Here is a 16,884-nt window from a genome sequence, read left to right as displayed (position 1 = left end):
TTGATACCATCATCGCCCGGAGCCTTGTTGTTGCTCATGATGGTTATGAGCTCAGCTGTTTCCTCCTCAGTCACTGGTGGTATGGATCGGCGTCCCAGAAAGGCTCGGCTATCAGACGGGCAGTTTCAGCAGCATCCTCCGGTGAGCAGCGATCGAAAGGCGTAAAGACACCTTCGAGGTGTTCGGCGAAAGCGTTGGCCCTGTCCATCTCCGATCTGCACCAGCTGCCGTCGGTTCTTTGTACAGGTGGGATCCTTTTCAGCGGCTGTCTGATAGATTTGGTGACTCGCCATAAGTTATGTTGAGGGTCGACTGGCTCGAGTTGTGCTACGAACCTGTCAAAGGCCTGCTTTCTTAGTCTTGCCAGAGTTTCTGACAGACGTTTGGTCGCTCTATTGAAGGCGGTTTTGTCAAAGGATTCCTCGAGAGCATCCACACTCTCTGGAGTCTGGGGTCCAAAAGTGGATGTCCCTGTCAGTGGCTCTTGGGCGGTTGGAGGGCCATGGTGCTGCTTCAGAAGCTGCCGCTGAATATGGGCGGTTGACTCTTCTACAGCGGTGTCGATGTCAAACGGGGAGTCAAGTGTCGGGCTGGGGTGGGTTACGTTGTTCAGGTATGATTGGTACTTGTCAAAGTCTGTTGTCTTGTAGATCAGCTTTTTGCGGGCTGACCTGAGCAAGGCTGGGGTGTGGCCCGAGAAGAGGGGTTCCACTTCTCTCGCTTCAATTCCGGCAGAATCCAGTCCTTCGGAGAAGGCGAAGTCTAGGATATCTGGGATTTTGTGAGGATCTGTAGGCCAGTATGTGGGTGCACCGGTCGCGTGACAGCTCAGTCAAGGGACTGAATCTACCTGTATATTGCCGAGTTCTTTGGATTCGTAATCCTGGAGCCCCACCAGGGGTGCTTAGCATACATCCAAACACATTTGCCACCAATTTGCTGGCAGCAAAACCACTATCAGAAGACTCAAGAGCAAGCATCGACTGGATTTAATCAATTAACTTTTTAGATTCATAGCTTATATTTATCAAACTCCTATTGTCAAGGTTAACTTAAAAAATTTAGTTATTGTCCCTAACTAAGGACAGATTGTAAATAAACTTTCAAATGTAAAAAAAAAAAATTTATATACATGTATATAGTGAACTATAAATATAAGAACAGTAAAGATGAAACTGTGCGAATCCTGAACTCTGAAATAAAGAAATTTCTTTTCTTCTTTCTTCGTCAGTGCGTTGACATAGTGATTATGTACACAAATACTACGATTATACGTTCTTGCAAAAATATAGATGCAATCCATACCTCTAAATTCTGTAAAACTGTTTAGGATGGACTTTGCACCATTCGGATTAATGCATGAGCCCACAAATGGAGAAACGAGAAGCTGCCTCCGAAGTTGCGATCGTCAGATTGTCAAGATTGACGCCTTGTATTAAAGAAGAAAATAGGCAGTTTCCATCTGAGGGAATATCTATTACTTGATATGAAATGGCTTCCGTCTGTGCACAGTCGATAACTTGTTGATACTTCGAATGCATCCTTTTCTGTTGGTCCTTGAACAAGTGCATTCTGAACCACCCGACTTCGACGATATTTTTCACAAGATGTAGGATTCTTCATCCGTCCCTTGACACACTCTCTTTTTTCATTGCCGATTCTGGTCAACTGGTATTGCATCATCAGTTGTAATTGATTTTTCTGGCTCATTATGTTATGTAATTTCTAGCTTACTTCTCTTGTCGGTATGTGGAAAAGTTTTCTCCATCTCCAATAATTCTGGATCCAAACTGATTTGCAAAGTAGGGGTTTTTGGTAATTTCAACACCTGCGCTTCGATGTGTTGCCTTTTTCTGCGTTCCCTAAACTCCTTTTGACGCTGTGAATTTGTTTTCGGTACCGCTGGCTTCGGTCCTTTTTGTATCGCTTTCTGATTATTACAATTCGATGACTCTGCTCCCATTTTTTTAATGTCCTTCTGTCGCTGTCGAAATTTTGCTGGCGCTGCGCATTTCTTTTTTGAATGGATTCTTGATTATCAGGATTTTTTTGTTTTTTTCCGTTCTCGATACTCTATTTGGTACCGTGCGGCAGTTTTCGTGTTGTTTTTTTTCAATATTTTCTTCGACCCCCAAATTCACTGATACAGCAATCAACGCTGTAAATGTAACTACGAAATATTATCAGATTAACAACAATGGAGACGCCACATTTTTTTGGCTGCTGAGAATTTAACACTTGTTGCATTCGGTATCACGTCTAAATATCATTGTAAGAAATATCACACGTCAATATATCACACAAAAATATTTTTTTCAAAAATATCAGAGAACTAAAATATTACACGTCAAGTTATCTCTTATTTGAAGAAATGCTTTTAAATTGTAATTCATATATTCAGTTTTCATTGTCTATCTCAATTTTTTCAAATTTAGTTTTTATTTTTTAATTTAGATTTCAGTTTCAATCAAACTTTAAATTTTAAGTTTCCATTTTCAAATTCATTTTTCAATTTCTTTTTTCAATTTCAATTTTCAACTTCCAATTTCTATTTTAAATTTTAATTTTCAATGGCATTTCATCTGTTTTCTTTTTATTTCTTAATATCTTTATTTCTAATTGTTTTTTTAATTTGTGATATTTTTTTCCTGTGATATTTTGACGTGTGCTATTTTTGTCGTGTGATATTTTGACGTGTGATATTTAGACGTGTAACAGTTGCATTCATATTTGATACCAATTTTATTTTTACTTACGTGATTTTGTAGTTATTCATCGATGAGGATGTAAAATCATCATGATCATTGGTCTTTAAAACACATGCTTCACATTTAATGGTTTTCCACTGAGTTTGAACAACAATAATAATTAAAAAGCAAAATATATCGATTTGATTTGGAGGTTATACTGCACACCACGCTGGACGTCCACGCAAATCGGCTCAACTAACACATTGTCATTGAGATGTATCTCAAATAACGTATCAATTTAACTTAATAGCGTACGAATATTCAAAATAATAATTTCATTGCGCCGAAGCGACAGTCGACACATGTACGAAAACACCACTAAATTAGCTATAGGCATACTCGTGAATCTCGCGTAGTGGGTAGCATGGGCAGTGTGGACTGAACGCTCGTCTGTGGGTAAGTGAAATGGGTAACACGCAATGGCTAAATTCTCCTAATACATAATGAATACGAACTCCTAATTCAGATGAAGAAATTGCAACGAAAGGCTGGTGAAAGCTTGGCAGAGGCGATGATAGAACAGCGACGACGGGCTTGAAAATCAAGGGATCTGCTAAAGTAGCATCGGTCTGCGCATAATAGATTGATTATACATCCATTCATTGCTTTCTTACTCTCGGATCTATACCCTCGTGTCGCTGTAGTAATTCGCGTAGTACATCACAAAAAGTAAGTAGGTCCTAACAGGAAAACGCAAAAACCGCACCGTAATAAAATCGTCAACATCAACTACACAATTATAAATATCTTGACATTTAAAAATAACAAGAGCAAGATACCCAACTGTTAGTATATGCTAAAAATGTCGCATAGCGATGTCAAAAACTGGGTATAATGCGACATATGCAAGCTACAGCTTTACTTTGCTTGCGCTGGAGTCGATGCCAACATAAAAGAGGGTCCATGGAAATTCGGTAAGGAACGAATATTCTCCGCCACAGCCTCCACATGAAATTCAATCCATTAATAATTGGGATTTAAAACACGATACTTTTTATACCCTTGCAGAGGGTATTATAATTTTGTCCAAAAGTCTGCAACGCAGTGAAGGAGACATCTCCGACCATATAAAGTATATATATTCTTGATCAGGATCACCTTCTGAGTTGATATGAGCATGTCCGTCTGTCCGTCTGTCTGTCTGTCTGTTTCTACGCGAACTAGTCTCTCAGTTTTAAAGCTATCGACTTAAAACTTTGCACACACCCTTCTTTCCTTTGCACGCAGTATATAAGTCGGAACGACCGGGATCGGCGAACTATATCCTATAGCTGCCATATAACTGATTGATCGGAAATGGTATAACTTTGGTGTTTTTAGAGTTACAGAGTTCAAATTTGACATGAGTGTTATTTTTGGCCAAACATTACGACATGCCAAATTTCATAAGGATCGGTTGACTATGTTCTATAGCTGCCATATAACTGAACGATCGGAAATGACCCAACTTTTGTGTTTTTGAAGATAGAAAGCTGGAACTTGGTACAGATTATATTTTTGGTCAGTTGATCCAACCTACCAAATTTCATAAGGATCGGCCTACTATATCCTATAGCTGCCATATAACTGAACGATCAGAAGTGACCCAACTTTCGTGTTTTTGAAGATAGAAAGCTGGAACTTGGTACAGATTCTATTCTATATTCCGGTTTTAACTGCAAGGGTATATCAACTTCGGCTCCGCCCGAAGTTAGCTTTCCTTTCTTGTTTAGTATATATTTAGGTTCTCAAGACTGAAAAGAGATGTTCTGAATGGAAACGCTTGCCGCAGTTTTATATCTTCGTATAAAAAAAAAAAACTATGTCGATACAGTTATAGTAGCCGCCAAATGCAAAATGATCGTTGATAAAACTACCATTAATCAATGCTGTTTTAAAACAAAAGAAAACATAGCAGACTAAAGGGTCTTCGAAACTTTTTTTAAAAAGCTCCAGAGGCTGCTCGATGGACTTCAGGACCCGGCTTTCCTATCCAGTCGTAGGGTGAATGGGCAGAAGCGTACGTGTCCATCAATGAACGAACGAATAAGATTGAATTCCAGAACGAACAAGATTCCAGTTTTTTGGACTGGAAGCGCTTATACAGAGCTGTGGCTAATTTCCTCTTATATATCGAGAAGCTACGTGCCAAATGCGGTGGCAAGCGCAGATTGAATTACCTCCAAGTTCAAGACTCAAAAAATCCTGTCTGCTTATCGCCCTAAACGTCTATTTGGATGCATCAAGTGTCATCCGCGTAAAAGGAGGAATGGATCAATTGAACCCAGCAGGTGATGTCATCGACTTATATCGAAGGGTATATAAACTTTGTCTCCGTCCGAAGTTAGCTTTCCTTTCTTGTTGAAGATTAAAGCTTGGGACATTTTAAAATTTTCATTAGTACCACAACTATCACATTTACCACAAACTAATTCCTGAATCATGCCTGACAAATGGGCTGATCCGAGCTGGTGGTTGGTTGTTGTCGGATGTCTCGGGTCGCCACTGCCAGATTTTCTTCAGGAAAATCTCTTGGCAGCAGTAATGACAGGAAGTATAAAGACTAAGGGATCGTAGAGGCGATCACCTACTGAAAGAAGGAACGTTTAGTAAAGGAGGCCGGAAAGTCAAATCAAACCTTGAAGCTATAGAAGTCCTCGTGTGGATCCAATACCGATTTAAGTGTATCGCTACGCTTAAAGTTGATTTCGTATTTCCAATACTCCATGAATAGTATTGTGACCATTTTGGACGTCGTTGACATATACTTCGTTTAATAAGACTGAAGTTGCTAATGGGTACCGATGTTCCTCGTCGTAAGCGAGTTGACGGAGCACGCATATGGCTGTAGCACGCACTGATGAAGCAGTGCCAATAGTGACGGTATTAAGGCTGTACTCGGCAATTTCGTTTCGATCAAATCTCCATAGAATGCGTTGAAATTAAACATCATCCTGGTGCATGCGATACAGCGATACATTTGTTGGATATCTTTGGTCGTCGTGCTGTCCTTCTTTACCAAAGCGTGGTGCAGGAGAGCACATGCTGAGAAATGCTGTTGACCTCTGAGTGATCCTGTGATGTCGAGCTTCTGCGGTGGTGACTTCGGAGAGTTGCCTAAGGTCAAAATATTCCTTATTTGTGGAGAGATATTGTTTTTTACTTATAACAATACAAGGACTTGTTCCTTGTCAAATTCAGTTGTTAACAGAAGCCGGACCAGAAATTTTCCATTGGGTTGTCTGGTGCAGGTACGCTGGAAATAATCTTTACACCATGGTTTAGTTCCATCAGTTTAGTCTGATAGCATCGAATGCGTACCACAACTCGAGGCTATCGCTTCGACCAGATGAATCCGGTAATCTGAGCTGCGACTCGGAGAAGTGGAAGTCCCAGTATTTGAGTGGCTCGTTTTGTGATTAACGTGCCCTTAAAGTAGTTGTGGGAAAACTCTCATTTTACATAGCACGCGTGTATAGGGTAGGAAGTTCTGCCGCAGCGCTGCCGGCACACTGAGCACTCTCAAATTTTTTTTAGAAGCTCCCTCATTTTGATTCATTCGACAGCCCAAATTAAGAATCAAAATTTTTCCACTGAGAAAAATTTTCTCAGAAATTGGTTTGGAAAAAGTTTTCTTAAAGACATGATCGATCAAGGCTCGACTAACTGCAGTTTGTTCGGTGTTATTATGTATTTGTACTAGAGCTGTGGCCAGCAAAATGGATCGATTTGCCTGCACGGCAGTGGTCATAAGCACTGTAGTGAAATCGGAAGGTTGAGTAGGATCGGAGCCTTTCATTAATGCGTTCTGAGCAGTCGGTTGACGGCTGGCATACATCGTGGGGAAGTGAAGCAGGGTATGGGAACGTTGTCCGCATTGGATGAGTGTTGCTGAGGCATTTTAGGTTTGCCTTTGTATGTTCGAAAATTTATTGGCGGCAAAGCAATTCTTGGACAAAAAGTTAGGGGATCGCCGAAAAATGTTGTGACCCTTACAAATTATGCAAGAGATGGGACCGCTGGTTCCTGTCGTGGTGTGGAAATTTATCGACTTGTTGATCGCAGAGTTGAGGCAATCGTTGAGGAAAATTTCCAAATCTATGAAACTCGGAACGTCGTTGATAGTCTAGCTATTAAATGATGAACTATCAGAATATAGTTTGAGGAGTTTGCTGCGGAGCCCCCTAGTGTTCTGATAGGTAAGTGTTAGTGACGATACTAGTTTTTTGGGTAAGTGGACGAAGAAGAGGTGGAATGTTGATCAGTTGCTCTAATGTGGGGGAGTTTCACTCCCACTGGTTTTAAAACTTTTTTCTTTACGGTACTGAGCTCATGTTCTTGGACGAAAATGTTCTCTGACCAAAAACTGTGTGAACAAATCGTCTTGAACATCAAAAAAAAACAAGAAAGCAAAGCTAACTTCGGGCGGAGCCGAAGTTGATATACCCTTGCAGTTAAAACCGGATATATATCGCAAACATCGGATATAGTTGGCCGATCCTTATGAGAATAGGAATATATAATCCAATTTATTACAATACAAAATCTAAAAAAAGTCCCAAACTTCTATCTTCAAAAATACGAAAGTTGATATTTCTACCAAATACCATTTCCGATCGTTCAGTTATATGGCAGCTATAGGATATAGTCGGCCGATCCTAATGAAATTTGGTAGGTCGGATCAACTGACCAAATATATAATCTGTACCAAGTTCCAGCTTTCTATCTTCAAAAACACGAAAGTTGGGTCATTTCCGATCGTTACATCGTTAGTTAGGATATAGTCGGCCGATCCGGGCCGTTCCGACTTATATACTGCGTGCAAAGGAAAGAAGGGTGTGTGCAAAGTTTCAAGACGATAGCTTTAAAACTGAGAGACTAGTTCGCGTAGAAACAGACAGACGGACAGACAGACGGACAGACGGACAGACGGACATGCTCATATCAACTCAGGAGGTGATCCTGATCAAGAATATATATACTTTATAGGGTCGGAGATGTCTCCTTCACTGCGTTGCACACTTTTGACCAAAATTATAATACCCTCTGCAAGGGTATAAAAAAACAAGAAAGCAAAGCTAACTTCGGGCGGAGCCGAAGTTGATATACCCTTGCAGTTAAAACTGGATATATATCGCAAACATCGGATATAGTTGGCCGAGCCTTATGAAATTTGGCATGTAATGTGTTGCCAAAAATAGCTCTCGTGTCAAATTTGAACTCTCTAACTTTAAAAACACCAAAGTTATACCATTTCCGATCAATCAGTTATATGGCAGCTATAGGATATAGTCGGCCGATCCCGTCTGTTCCGACTCATATACTGCGTGCAAACGAAAGAAGGGTGTGTGCAAAGTTTCAAAACTGAGAGACTAGTTTGCGTAGAAACAGACGGACGGACAGACAGACATGCTCATATCAACTCAGGAGGTGATCCTGATCAAGAATATATATACTTTATAGGGTCGGAGATGTCTCCTTCACTGCGTTGCACGCTTTTGGACAAAATTATAATACTCTCTGCAAGGGTATAAAAATGGTGGAATCACCTGTAAGGGGTGCCAGAGATATGAGCCGCTGCGTTAATTTCGGCTGAGCAGGCTGAGGCGGTTCACAAACAGCGGATTTCTTACGCTTACGCTTACTGAGGGTCAAGCGCACAGAGCTGGTCATTGATTTTACGAAAACCAGTGATAAAGTCTTTAAATCCATTCTTAGCCTGCCTCATGAACGATCTCATTTCGTCCTGAACAGCACGACAATAATAGCAACAATACTTTAGACCAGACCTATGGGAAATGGCATCAGAAACTGAGGCAGTGTACGACACTTGGCGTGTACGACGTTTTCAGATAGCCAGCAATGGATGGTAGGCTGGGACGAGGAGATTGTCTTGTTACAAGACTTCATTGAACAGACGAGCTTAAATTTCATTTTTAAAATGAAGAATTTAAAAATATATATATTAAAAGTTAAAAAACACTATACCTTGAACCACCAAGCAACAGCCAAAGCTGGAGTTTTGGAGAGAGCAAAGGAAAATTGCAGAAATAGAGATAAAACATCATTCCACACAAAAGAAAAGAACAAAAGACGGGAAAGAAGCAGAGCTGAGCTATGCTTGGAATTGAATTTAAACAAATTATTAATTCGCCTCAAATATACCACAGCACACGCAGCACAAAAAATTCGATTCTCAAGTAAGTAAATCGGTTTACCAATATTTATCATAAACGCAGTGCGCACGAGAAAAATCCCGGACGATCGCTTAAGAGGAAGAGAGAGAAGTGTCGTATTCGACATGATAAACAATTCCTACTATGCCACTTTATAAGTTCCTTCAATTTTTTTGGCACTGTGTAAATAGCGGTTTTGTAAATAAATGGAGCTTAATGCATTAACTCAGGCTAGTCGTTTGGATTTGAAAGTCCCCCGAGCAGAATTGTGCTCAACTATGACCATCCGCTCATTTTTGGTGGTCCATGAAGGGAACAATCCATACACGATACCAGAATCAATGGTCATCTCCGACAGTTTCATCGAAGTCTGTAATTGAAACCTTACCTCATCATTGATCCATTGTTCTCCATCTCAACTCTTTTCGACACAGAGGAAGCAAAAAGAACGCTATCCCATTGTCGCTCACTTTAAAAGACCATGCTTACATAAATATTAGTGCATACGGAAAATGAGCAAGCCCAAGCCAGCAAGCACTGCCAGTGCAGAATCTGGAACAATGGCAAAGGGTGACAACGCCAACAGTTTATTTTCCCTCCAGAAAGATCCACAATCAGCTCAACCAACTCCAAGTAAACTTCAAGAAAGACAGCACGTCTCGGAAAACTAAGCCCTATTTCAAACTGCGCCTTCCCAAACTCTACTTAATCAGCCAGCAATTCAAGAAAAATGATAAAAAGTACGTCAGCGCTGGCTACCCCCCACACAATTTATCTCAGCGTTCTGTTTGATATCCACTGATTCCGAAACACTTTTCCCTAGCCAGCTGCCAGCGCCGATCAACAAGCGGAGCGTGTTCCTAAAATACTCGGCCCTGGTGCGGCAGTCTAACTTCCAAAGTCGCCAGTACCAAACTTTTCTGTATAGTATACAGATGGGCAAGCTTTCCATGATCTGTTTATGCAGCTGTTTATGCAGGCATTGTCAAAAATTCAGCGGTTTCATTTCCTCAAGCAAGCACTGCCTAAGGCTTTGGCCACGCATCGAGCGATGAGCGACAGAGCGATCGCTTTGATTGAGGTGGCCACGCACTGGGCGACATTACTCGACAATAATTGTAAAAATGCCTTATCCTAAAAAGGTTATACGGTTAAATTTGTTGGCCGTTAGCAATTAAAAACAAGAAAGCAAAGCTAACTTCGGGCGGTGCCGAAGTTGATATACCCTTGCAGTTAAAACCGGATATGTCGGGCGGTGCCGAAGTTGATATACCCTTGCAGTTAAAACCGGATATATATCGCAAACATCGGATATAGTTGTCCGATCCTTATGAGAATATGATAATATAACCCAATTTATTATAATACAAAATTTAAAACAAGTCCCAAACTTCTATCTTTAACAATACCAATGTTGGTATTTCTTCCAAAAACCATTTCCGATCGTTCAGTTATATGACAGCTATAAATATAGTCGGCCGATCCTAATGAAATTTGGTTGGATCAACTGACCAAAAATATAATCTGTACCAAGTTCCAGCTTTCTATCTTCAAAAACACGAAAGTTGGGTCATTTCCGATCGTATTTTCGGTATTTCTTCCAAAAACCATTTCCGATCGTTCAGTTATATGGCAGCTATAGGATATAGTCGGCTGATCCTTATGAAATCTGGCATGTCGTAATGATTTGCCAAAAATAGCTGTCATGTCAAATTTGAACTCTCTAACTCTAAAAACACCAAAGTTATACCATTTCCGATCATTCAATTATATGGCAGCTATAGGATAAGTCGGCCGATCCGGGCCGTTCCGACTTATATACTGTGTGCAAAGGAAAGAAGAGTGTGTGCAAAGTTTCAAGACGATAGCTTTAAAACTGAGAGACTAGTTCGCGTAGAAACGGACAGACAGACGGACAGACGAACATGCTCATATCAACTCAGGAGGTGATCCTGATCAAGAATATATATACTTTATAGGGTCGGAGATGTCTCCTTCACTGCGTTGCACACTTTTGGACAAAATTATAATACCCTCTGCAAGGGTATAAAAATACAAAGGAGTCGGTTTGGCGTTCATCCAATAAATCGATTGGGAAATGAGTATGTCGAGTTTCATCACCTATACAGAAATCTTCAGAAACCGTCCAGATCGATTATGGCAATACTTACGCATGTCAATCGATTCATTTGATTTGCTGTTAAGAACAGTTGTAAATGAAATAAGTAAACCAAGATCAACAATTTCTGCTGAAAAACGATTGGTTTTATTATTAAGGTAGGTGAATGTAAGTGTTTGTAAATAAGCTTATTATAATACTAAGTTTATTATGATATACTAATGATAATGATTATAATATTAATGATATAAAATATATATGTAAGTAGTAGTTTAATGTAATATTTATTCCTTATTTTTATACCCTTGCAGAGGGTATTATAATTTTGTCCAAAAGTGTGCAACGCAGTGAAGGAGACATCTCCGACCCTATAAAGTATATATATTCTTGATCAGGATCACCTCCTGAGTTGATATGAGCATGTCCGTCTGTCCGTCTGTCCGTCTGTCCGTCTGTCTGTCTGTCTGTTTCTACGCGAACTAGTCTCTCAGTTTTAAAGCTATCGTCTTGAAACTTTGCACACACCCTTCTTTCCTTTGCACGCAGTATATAAGTCGGAACGACCGGGATCGGCCGACTATATCCTATAGCTGCCATATAACTGATTGATCGGAAATGGTATAACTTTGGTGTTTTTAGAGTTAGAGAGTTCAAATTTGACATGAGTGCTATATTTGGCAAAACATTACGACATGCCAAATTTCATAAGGATCGGCCGACTATATCTTATAGCTGCCATATAACTGAACGATCGGAAATGACCCAACTTTCGTTTTTTTGAAGATAGAAAGCTGAAATTTAATACAGATTCTATTTTTGGTCAGTTGATCCAACGTACCAAATTTCATAAGGATCGGCCGACTATATCCTATAGCTGGCATATAACTGAACGATCGGAAATGACCCAACTTTCGTGTTTTTGAAGATAGAAAGCTGGAACTTGGTACAGATTAAATTTTGATCCATCCTACCAAATTTCATAAGGATCGGCCAACTATATCCGATGTTTGCGATATATATCCGGTTTTAGCTGCAAGGGTATATAAACTTCGGCTCCGCCCGAAGTTAGCTTTCCTTTCTTGTTAATCTTAGCAATTATTATATTTTGTATATCATTTCTAATCTCCAACTTTTCTATGTCAGTAAATTTTTCAAAAAAAGCAAAAGTGATTTAAAAAATAATAAATCTTCATTTTGATTTTCTTCATCTATTTTTTTGTTCTTTTCCTAAGATTTCTAAACATTTCTAGTCGCTCATTTTCTATTTCCAAAAATTCGGTTTCAATATCAATTTTTCTTTTTCTTTGCGTAGATTTTCTGAAGCATATCTGAAAGCATTTCATTCATGCTTTCATTGTCCTGGAGCAACTGTCTTTTTTAAAGAAGACATCAGCTCCAAGTATGGCCATTTAACTTGAACAGTTTTAGCTTCGAATCCCGATGGTAGGCGTGGTAGTTTTATGCAATGTCCTTCTATATGTATCCTTTAAATTTTTCCATTAGGCCTTCGCTGCAGCTCCTAAAAATTTGATTATATATACATATGTATTTTGTTCATAACAATTAGTTTTTATACCCTTGCAGAGGGTATTATAATTTTGTCCAAAAGTGTGCAACGCAGTGAAGGAGACATCTCCAACCCTATAAAGTATATATATTCTTGATCAGGATCACCTCCGGAGTTGATATGAGCATGTCCGTCTGTCCGTCTGTCTGTCTGTCTGTTTCTACGCGAACTAGTCTCTCAGTTTTAAAGCTATCGTCTTGAAACTTTGCACACACCCTTCTTTCCTTTGCACGCAGTATATAAGTCGGAACGGGATCGGCCGACTATATCCTATAGCTGCCATATAACTGATTGATCGGAAATGGTATAACTTTGGTGTTTTTAGAGTTAGAGAGTTCAAATTTGACATGAGAGCTATTTTTGCAAAATATTACGACATGCCAAATATCATAAGGATCGGCTGACTATATCCTATAGCTGCCATATAACTGAACGATCGGAAATGACCCAACTTTCGTGTTTTTGAAGATAGAAAGCTGGAACTTGGTACAGATTCTATTTTTGGTCAGTTAATCCGACCTACATTAGGATCGGCCGACTATATCCTATAGCTGCCATATAACTGAACGATCGGAAATGACCCAACTTTCGTGTTTTTGATGATAGACAGCTGGCACTTGGTACACATTATATTTTTGGTCAGATAATCCGATCTACCAAATTTCATAAAGATCGGTTGACTATATCTTATAGCTGACATATAACTGTACGATCGGAAATGGTTTTTGGTAGAAATATCAACTTTCGTATTTTTGAAGATAGAAGCTTGGGACTTTTTTTTATACCCTTGCAGAGGGTATTATAATTTTGTCCAAAAGTGTGCAACGCAGTGAAGGAGACATCTCCGACCCTATAAAGTATATATATTCTTGATCAGGATCACCTCCTGAGTTGATATGAGCATGTCCGTCTGTCCGTCTGTCCGTCTGTCTGTTTCTACGCAAACTAGTCTCTCAGTTTTAAAGCTATCGACTTGAAACTTTGCACACACCCTTCTTTCCTTTGCACGCAGTATATAAGTCGGAACGGCCGGGATCGGCCGACTATATCCTATAGCTGCCATATAACTGATTGATCGGAAATGGTATAACTTTGGTGTTTTTAGAGTTAGAGAGTTCTATTTTGACATGAGAGCTATTTTTGGCAAAATATTACGACATGCCAAATTTCATAAGGATCGGCCGACTATATCCTATAGCTGCCATATAACTGAACGATCGGAAATGACCCAACTTTCGTGTTTTTGAAGATAGAAAACTGGAACTTGGTACACATTCTATTTTTAGTCAGTTAATCCGATCTACCAAATTTCATAACGATCGGTTGACTATATCTTATAGCTGACATATAACTGTACGATCGGAAATGGTTTTTGGTAGAAATATGAACTTTCATATTTTTGAAGATAGAAGCTTGGCACTTTTTTTTAGATTTTTTATTGTAATTAATTGGTTTTATTATGATGTAATCATAAGGATCGGCCAACTATATCCGATGTTTGCGATATATATCCGGTTTTAGCTGCAAGGGTATATCAACTTCGGCTCCGCCCGAAGTTAGCTTTGCTTTCTTGTTAGATTTTTTATTGTAATTAATTGGTTTTATTATGATGTAATCATAAGGATCGGCCAACTATATCCGATGTTTGCGATATATATCCGGTTTTAGCTGCAAGGGTATATCAACTTCGGCTCCGCCCGAAGTTAGCTTTGCTTTCTTGTTATTAATAATTTCATTTTTTTATATTAGTTTTATTTTGTTAGGCACTAATTTTTATTTTTAAGTACCTTGCTACAGGTCATTCATTTCGTGACTTGGAATTTGCTTATCAATTGGGAAGATGCACTGTTAGCAAGATTATATGCAAAACAAGCATTATAATTTGGAAATCATTCGTAAAGGAATATATGTCAACACCAACAACTGATATACTTCAAAAAGTTACGGAACATTATTATAGGCATTGCAAGTTTCCAAACTGTCTGGGTAGCATTGACAGAAAACATAGTCAAATTAAATGCCCAGATCATACTGGATCACATTATTTCAATTGTTTGCGATATTTTTCAATTGTTTTGCTGACAAGTACAATAAAAGATTACACAGTGCGACAGTGATTTGGAACTTTTGAAGAGACCTAGTAGGAATTGTTCATCAGGTCGAATATAGTATGAAGCCGTGTTTGAAATTTTTCTAACACCCTCAAAATCTTGATTTATTTAGAAAAAACGGGTTTTTGGGACTTTTTTGCTCTTAAAAATTCCTAAGCGCGTAATTCTAAACCGATTTAAAAATTATTTACGTTTTTCAATGGTTAAATGTTGTAGCTTTTAAAAAAAAATAGATCTTTAATTTATTTAAACAAAAAGGATACAATTTTTACGCAAGAAACTGACATTTTTGAATTTTTGTCGTGTTTTTCGGACTTTGACGCCATTTTTTCGGTACAACTTCCAAGAAATGGTATCATTTTTGACACATCAATATTGTCTCGTTAATTCTGAATAAAAAAAGACCAATTTCCAAGACCAAGTTGTAACGCTTTTCCCAAAACAAGTCTGTCCAATCTTGCTAGCATTCCCGAGCAATAGTGTTTCCTTTGTAGTATGAACATATATTGAATACCCACTGTACCGAGAGTACTTAAAGGGTGCGCACTGAAACACTTTGTTGCAGTGTTTACATAATCCAAAGTCCCGGTCATAAACCCTAAGTGGCCGAAATATGAACCGATCGTTATGGCTTAGCCCGCACACAGAAAGTGTTAGTGTCAGCATAATCGTAACAAACGGTCAGCATATGCATACCCCTCGCGCCTCCACTTGAGAGCGCATAACAACGTATATTATTATATTCCTTTATACATAAGTACATAGCCGTCCCTCTGCCGCCGCCTGCGAGCAGCGCTGCTACGAGACTTAGCCTTACTTAGACTTAAGAAATATTGTAAAAGAACAGAGACACTTTGATCGTTGGAGCGGCACCTCAGCTGCTCCTTCTAAATAAAAATCCAACTAAAACTTAACCCCTGGAGTTATCTTATGACACCTTCCATTTCGCTTATTCTTTTCTTTTTCACACTTTTACAAATCGGTTTTTAAAGTGGATAGTCTATCATTTAATCGCCAGACTATCAACAACGTTCCGAGTTCTTTTCTTTTACACACTTTTACAAATCGGTTTTAAAAGTGGATAGTCTATCATTTAATCGCTAGACTATCAACAACGTTCCGAGTTTTATAGATTTGGAAATTTTCCTCAACAATTGCCTCAACTCTGCGATCAACAATAATAAATAAATTATAAATTATCAACGGCAAAATGTGAAGCAAAAGGGATCCGTCTTTTACGTTCAGGGCAGCACGTTCCATACCACGACAGGATCCAGTGGTCCCATCTCTTGCATAATTTTTAAGGGTCCCCACATTTTGCGGCGATGCCCTAACTTTTTAACGCCCTAACCTATCTCAACATCGTCTTTGAACTCTATTATTTTGCTTTTATATTTTCTATTGAGCCCTTCAATATTTTTCAAATCGGACACTGTTTCAAGGTTTCATTTTTCCTTTTCAGAATTTCTATGTCATACGTAATCCTTGAGGTGCGTTATAGCCTCTTCAAGACTAGAGAAAAACTTATCCTGGCCAATATTTTTTTTAATTTTGTTCTTGACGGACTTAAATTTTGATAGCTTGCTATCGCTATAGCTTTTTATAAATAATAAACTTATAAAAGTTTTACAATCCCAAGTTGAACCAAATGATTTTGGTGCCTACTGGCTCTTTGCTTAATATTTTTCAATAATTCCCTATCCTCCTCTTAAGAGGAATTTTTTGCTAGCGCATTGATTTGCCAGGTGAGACGCACCGGGTCTTCAATAATAGCAAATTTTTTCCTTAATCGACATTTCGTAATAGTTTTTATACCCTTGCAGAGGGTATTATATTTTGGTCAAAAGTGTGCAACGCAGTGAAGGAGACATCTCCGACCCTATAAAGTATATAACTGTATGTCCGTCTGTCTGTTTTTCTTCGCAAACTAGTCGCTCAGTTTTAGAGCTATCGACTTGCACTCACCCTTTTTTCCTTTGCACGCAGTATATAATTCGGAACGGCCAAGATCGGCCGACTATATCCAATAGCTGCCATATAACTGATTGATCGGAAATGCTGTAGCTTTGTTGTTTTATGAGTTAGATATTTAGCAATCCTATAGCTATCATGTAACTGAACAATCGAAAATGACCCAACTTTCGTGTTTTTGAAGATGGAATGTTGTCCGTCCGATTTCTAG

The 16,884-nt window shown here is 38.9% G+C and overlaps 1 long non-coding RNA gene across 2 annotated transcripts; it reads left to right on the top strand.

Moving 5' to 3' along the window:
• The first annotated feature begins 2,796 nt into the window (after positions 1 to 2,796).
• Positions 2,797 to 14,492, top strand: LOC138926863 (uncharacterized). Of its 2 annotated transcripts, XR_011443545.1 has the most exons (4): positions 2,797 to 3,146; positions 3,217 to 3,419; positions 3,520 to 3,664; positions 14,376 to 14,492. It is a non-coding gene; the product is annotated as an uncharacterized lncRNA (long non-coding RNA). The 2 variants fall into 2 exon arrangements; XR_011443544.1 differs by having other exon boundaries at positions 3,217 to 3,664.
• Positions 14,493 to 16,884: the final 2,392 nt, after the last annotated feature.

Source organism: Drosophila bipectinata, chromosome 4 (assembly GCF_030179905.1).
Source record: "Drosophila bipectinata strain 14024-0381.07 chromosome 4, DbipHiC1v2, whole genome shotgun sequence".
Lineage (NCBI taxonomy): Eukaryota > Metazoa > Arthropoda > Insecta > Diptera > Drosophilidae > Drosophila > Drosophila bipectinata.
The sequence above is the reverse complement of the archived record's forward strand: the minus strand, read 5'-3'. Positions and strand labels throughout refer to the sequence as shown.